The 6000-nt window shown below is 33.4% G+C and overlaps 1 protein-coding gene across 1 annotated transcript in view; it reads right to left on the bottom strand.

Annotated features, from left to right (window-relative positions):
• The window catches only part of LOC105359496 (Inositol 1,4,5,-trisphosphate receptor), a gene marked incomplete at its 3' end in the record, with an annotated part of 56989 nt that extends 54054 nt beyond the window's left edge, over positions 1 to 2935 (bottom strand). Inside the window, exon 1 of the mRNA XM_011496110.1 lies at positions 2773 to 2935. The remainder of the gene's footprint in view (positions 1 to 2772) is intronic.
• Between the last annotated feature and the right edge of the window lie 3065 nt (positions 2936 to 6000).

Here is a 6000-nt window from a genome sequence, read left to right as displayed (position 1 = left end):
TTCAGTTCTTTTTTTTTTTTTTTTTTTTTTTAAATATATTACAATTATTTCGAATGAGCGCGTGTACACATATATGGAATATATTTGATTTAAAGTAAATAAAATATTGAATATTTAGAATATATATACCCTTGTTATTATTTTTTCAAACTCAAATGATTCACGTATGGTTTATATAAAAATGCAAATTAATAAATATGTTTATATATTAAAGATAGTTGGTCTTTAAATTGGTTTTTAAATTTACATGATAATCGATCATCGTTAGAAAATCTAAAATGAAAACTGATGGAATTTCCACTTTGTATCATGGGTTGCCGCTTTATTATGTAGAAAAATTTTTAAAATAAATTTGTGACGATTATCAAATATTTTTCCATCATCCAAAGTTATTTCTGATAGAGTACAAAACATGCAGAATGCCGAAATTTCATATACGAAATAACAATAATTTCATAGAATTTTAGCATTCTGTTGCATAATTTATGATTATCATAAATATGAATTGGCTTTAATTTACGGAGAGAATTGATATTTCAATTTTAATTAAATGATATGACATTGTAGCTACTGATATAACAATATACATTTTCATTAAAAATAATCAATTTTGCGTGTCAAATTCTCAATGGTATTTATTATATATTCCATGAAATTAGGAGTTAACTCACATAACTCGCCATTGACAATACATAAATATATAAATATTTATCTCCACGCATACTTAACATAAATCTTAAAGAGATCGATCGGACTCTTTGATGTTAAATAAAATAAAAAGTTATTACTGTCTAAATTAGATCTTAATTGTCGAAAATTGATTGTGAAATGATTTAAACAATATTATTTAGTAATTAACTTTATCGATAAAAAAGTAAAATAAAATATTAAAACAATACTTGCATACTTTTTAACGGTGCTGTCGCATCTTATTGGCCTTCATAAATGAAAATAAGCAAATCGTAATTGTCTTTTTCTCTGCTTCGATTCAACTCGCATTTTATGTAGATCCATATGAGAAATAAAGAAAATCCAGAGAAACAACTTTGGCGTGCCAAGAAAAAACGAAAAAGGAAAGAACTTGAAAGCATAACAAAAAACAAACGAAGGCCAGAAAAAATTCATCAGCTTCCGGATGACGCTGTAGACGTTGACAAGAATTTATGTGAAAATAACGCTCATATTTCTCAAAGTTATTTTTCTCATTATTTAATAATAAAAAAAAATATATATATATATATATATATAAATAAATAATAATATTCTTATTATTGGTCTCTTGTTCCTTATGATTTACTGATTAACAATTTCAACAACGATTTCAAACTGTTAATAATAATTTATTATCATAAAGTCGGCTTAAATTCTCTTGATATGCTTAATGCGATCGGTATGTTATGTATTAATGCAGATATGTTACATGAAAATTAACTTTTAGAGAAACGAAAGAAGGTAGAATCATCATTAAGAGTCTAAGGTCAAAACTTTTGATAATTAGGCACGTTTTCATATTCATAAACATTTGATATTTTAAACTACCTATCGCTTATTTAATGTTAACCATAACATTGAAAATGCGTACAATTTATTCACAGAGAACAAAATACAAAAAATCGTATTTATTACCTTATTTCGTTTCAATGGATTATATTGTCCGTGTATTTCCAATATTATTTAACTTTTATATATTTATTGTACTGCTGTACTTATTTATGAAGTTTTGATGAAAAATATGGTATTGATTTTGAATGATTTTACATTATCTGGCATTAATTTTTGAATATCATAAGTTTACAATATACATTATGAGATAACGCTAACGCATCTCATTTATTAACAATTACATAAAATAAATCTGTATTTTACCACTACGACTATATTACTTTAATCAACCAAATTTTCAAAAACAAACCATTCACGGGGCATAATACGGTTTCACATAAAATGAAATTGTATATCCATTATTATATGCGCGCGCGCGCGCGCGCGCGCACACACACACACACACACACACACACACACACACACACATGTTAATTTATTATTTATCCGTCAAACTAACGGCACGTTATATTTATACTTTTACGGCCGTTTTGCTTAAAAGTTTTATCAATGAAAAACAAAAATAACGTGAGCGATGTTCAAACAATTATCAGGAGGTACACGTGTCAATGATTATGCAACATTGCGACGATGCTCAGAGTTCACATAGATTTTCACATCGTTCACTATTGCATTTATATAATGAATCTAAATGGAACAATTTTTACAATCGTTTACTCGATCTTCAAACACAGACGTCTGCCCAACCCAAACTACGGCTATTCCGTCGATACTGAAAAAGCAATTTATAATAAACGACAAATTCAATATCATCCTTAGAATGGCAATTTAAAACATTGTCCCCAACCCCAACCTTCTCCCATCAACGCGATATCATCACATTTAAGCGCTAAACTCCAGCATCCATCGTCTATAAATAAGCACGTTACTTTCGACCCGAGCCGATACTCTGGAAATGTGGAGCTGGACATTTTGTGGCTCGGTAAGGCGCGATAAATGTTCCCATACTCAATCGAAATAGCGCGGCCCGCGCTCGAATAATTCAAGGTCAATTAGCGCCTAGGGATAAGGAGTATCATTATTTAAACAGGATCATCATCCTCAAGCTAACCCGACGGAACGGCTAAAAGAGGACTCGGTGCGAGGGCCGAGGCGCCAAGCGACGCAATGCCACCACCACCGCCGCCACCGCTGCTTTCTTAGACGTACTTGACATTTTTTCGTCCGGGATCCGCAGTGGCGTTCTCTCGCAGTACCTCGGTCGAACGCCCATGGAATCGTTAACCTCGAAAAGTCACGAGTAGTGTGTCAGTGGAGTAAGCTGCAGAAAAGCCCGATGGCGATGCCCGTCGCTCGCTTACGTGTGTACCGTTTCCCCACCAGCCCCTCCAACCAGCCCCCTCCGCTATCCTTGCTCCTCTCGCTCACCCGCTGCTACAACGACCGCCACCGCCTCCGGCGCTCGTTCACCCGTTCTCTCTCTCGCTCGCTCGTCGCAGCCGACGACACCGCGCGGCTCTTCCCGTCGATCCTCTCGGCCGTCCGGACCGAGCGTCACCGGCCACACACGCGCGCCTACACGCTGAACGCGTACTGTTTTAAGTATTTGTTTGCGGGCTATAAGTTGACCCGCGCGCACCTGCACTCGCGCGACGGCGATGCTGCTGCGCCACCCGGGGCGAAGCGACGCGGAGGTGGGCCCACGCGGTGCTGTCGAGGAGGTTCCGAGAGCCCAGCGGCCGCGACGAGACTGCCGCCGACGCCGCACGTTCGAACGCTCGGTGCCGTTGAGCGGCCGCGGCGGTCGCGGTGGCGGGACGGCGGGGCGTCGAGGGCCAAGAGAAGAGGCAGCGCCGTCGCAGTCGGTAAGCGTGACTGTCGCCTTGTCGAGCGTCGGATCCTCTCGGCCCTCTCGGGAGGCACTTTCGCGCCTACACTCGTTTTCGCTGCTAGTCGCATCCAGCCTGATTGGGACCTAGAGAGTAGGGATCTTTACCAACACGTCCTTTGGTGGCGGGGCCTTAACGTTAACGGTGCGTTCTCGTCGACGAGTAGGAGGGGTCGAAGGACCGTGGACAGCTTGTCTTTCTACTCGAGAAATCGACGCGAAAATCATAGAAACTCCAATGAAAAATCTCAATTTCATCGTCGGATTTTTTTCAACTTTCCCGTATACCTAAAACATTGCTAAAAGCCTCTGTGGGATGACGGCGAGAGGGGTGCAGCAAATTTTGACAATTAAATTCTTCCGTGACATTGTCGCGAGATGAGAGAAAGCCAATTTCCAGACAACTCGATCATGGGAAACGTCCTTACACATGCAATAAATGACAGCCGTGCAAGTCGCAATTTCCCCATACTATGCGTGAGTGAACCACATGAAGTTTCTTTACTTCGAAAAATAAAAATCCGGTAGTCGGAATGCAAGGACTTTAACGATGTTTATGAATCATGAAAATTTTAATTTACGTATCGAGATTCTATGGAAACGAACATTTTCTTTCATTTTTATTTTTATAATATTACCCTTCATAATTGTACTCGTGTAATTCGCATTATAATTAGGGTGCTTTGGTTGATCATTGATCGACTAGTGACTGATCCAAGCTAATCAGACAATGTTGAATTATTATTTAACCGATTGGCCAAAATTTTTAGAGAATAACATTTGCTTCGTTAAAATTAATTTGCCACGATTTAAGCTCCTTACTAAAGTAACTTTCCACCTCTTTTTTTTTTTTTTGTTTTTTTTTTGTTTTTTGTTTTTTTATCAATATTAATCTAATTATTATAACGATAGTTATACAATGTACAGAAATTATAGTATATGGATAAAATTGTAAGCAATATAATTTTTTTTTTTTTTTTTTTTTTTTTTTTTTCATTAATTTCCATTTGTTTGGTAATACGGTTTAATAATATAATACCTAAACCAGTATTTAATATTAGCGACTATTAGCATTTATTTATTTGTTTTTTTTTTTTTTTTATAAATTTATCATTAATAACAGGATAAAATAATTTCATTTAATTCCGTGTAATCTTATAATTTTCTTTCAGGGTAGATGCAATAAAAACGAAAAAAAATCTCATAAATATTTCTCTGAATAAAAATTACAAATATGTAAATAAAAAATTGCGATAGTTTCATTGTTTAAAAAATTAGCTTTGAAATTATTTTTGAATTTAATAAACATTCGTTTATATAATTTACAGTTGCAAATTGAAAAATTACCTTTTAACTATTGGAATAATTATAAAATGAAATCATAAAGAAGCTCGAATAATCACAAACATTTCCTCTTTCCAGTTTAACAAGCTATTTTTTCCGTAATTTTTAATGAGTCAAGGCTAAATACAAAGAAACTAGGAGATAAATCAGCCTTTTAGAGAGTAATTCAAAATTCTTATTACGGATTTCACTAATATTTGTTGTTATTTAAACAAATTGTATAATTTACCAGTGGCTTATATAAACACCGTTCAAAATTAAAAGTTCTATTTTTTAGAAATATCTAGTGACGTAGTGTATGCTTATTGAATTTCTTGCTTTCATTATATTTGTTTATCGAGTTCACTATTCAGTTACAACTGTACAAGCCCACAACAACGTTATATATTCATTTTAATCGTATTCAAAACACATACTAATTATCTACGTGATTTCCGCCCTTCAAATTAAAGTAAATCTTATTATATCCCTTCTCCTCTATATCTATTTAACTTTGTAATTATGAAATGTCATACGAGTGATGGTGATAGCAGTTCGTTTTATAGTACTGAGAAAATAGTCACAGGGGTAAGAACTTTAATAATCATTGGATTTCATTTTGGTTGTTTTTCAATGAATGATTTTATTTTTATTTTATGGAAATTTTTATTTTATCGACAGTTAACCATAAAATTTTTATATTTAAAAAATAATTGCATCATTAACAATAATCGTAACGACTATGTGTTTTAGGTAGTAGTAACTTATATACATTATATTACAGAATATAGTTTAATTGTATGAATGTAAGTCTCTTTATACTTACAACGTCAATTAATTTTGAAAAGTATTCTAAAATTAATGATACGTATAATGATAAAAATAGACAGCAAATATTCGTTTGCTTACATAGAAATTTCGTTATATAACTAAAGTCACCCTTTTAAATACTTGAACAATCAATTAATATTCGTAGTATAAATAATAAAAATGTATTTTCAATTGATGAATCAATTGATATTTAAACAAAAGCTCTACTGAATTAATAGCAATAAAGATTAATCGTTTTTAAACTATTTTATGTACATATATTATGTAATAAGCGATCTAATATATTCATTATTGTTTGTAATATACATTTTAATATATTTTTAGTATCAGCTTAAATATTCCAATCCTAAATCTTTTACACATAATTTTAAGGTAACAATAATAGTTAAAATACT

The sequence above is a fragment of the Ceratosolen solmsi genome, unplaced genomic scaffold, assembly GCF_000503995.2.
Source record: "Ceratosolen solmsi marchali unplaced genomic scaffold, CerSol_1.0 scaffold11, whole genome shotgun sequence".
NCBI lineage: Eukaryota > Metazoa > Arthropoda > Insecta > Hymenoptera > Agaonidae > Ceratosolen > Ceratosolen solmsi.
This window is presented reverse-complemented; position numbering and strand designations above follow the sequence as displayed.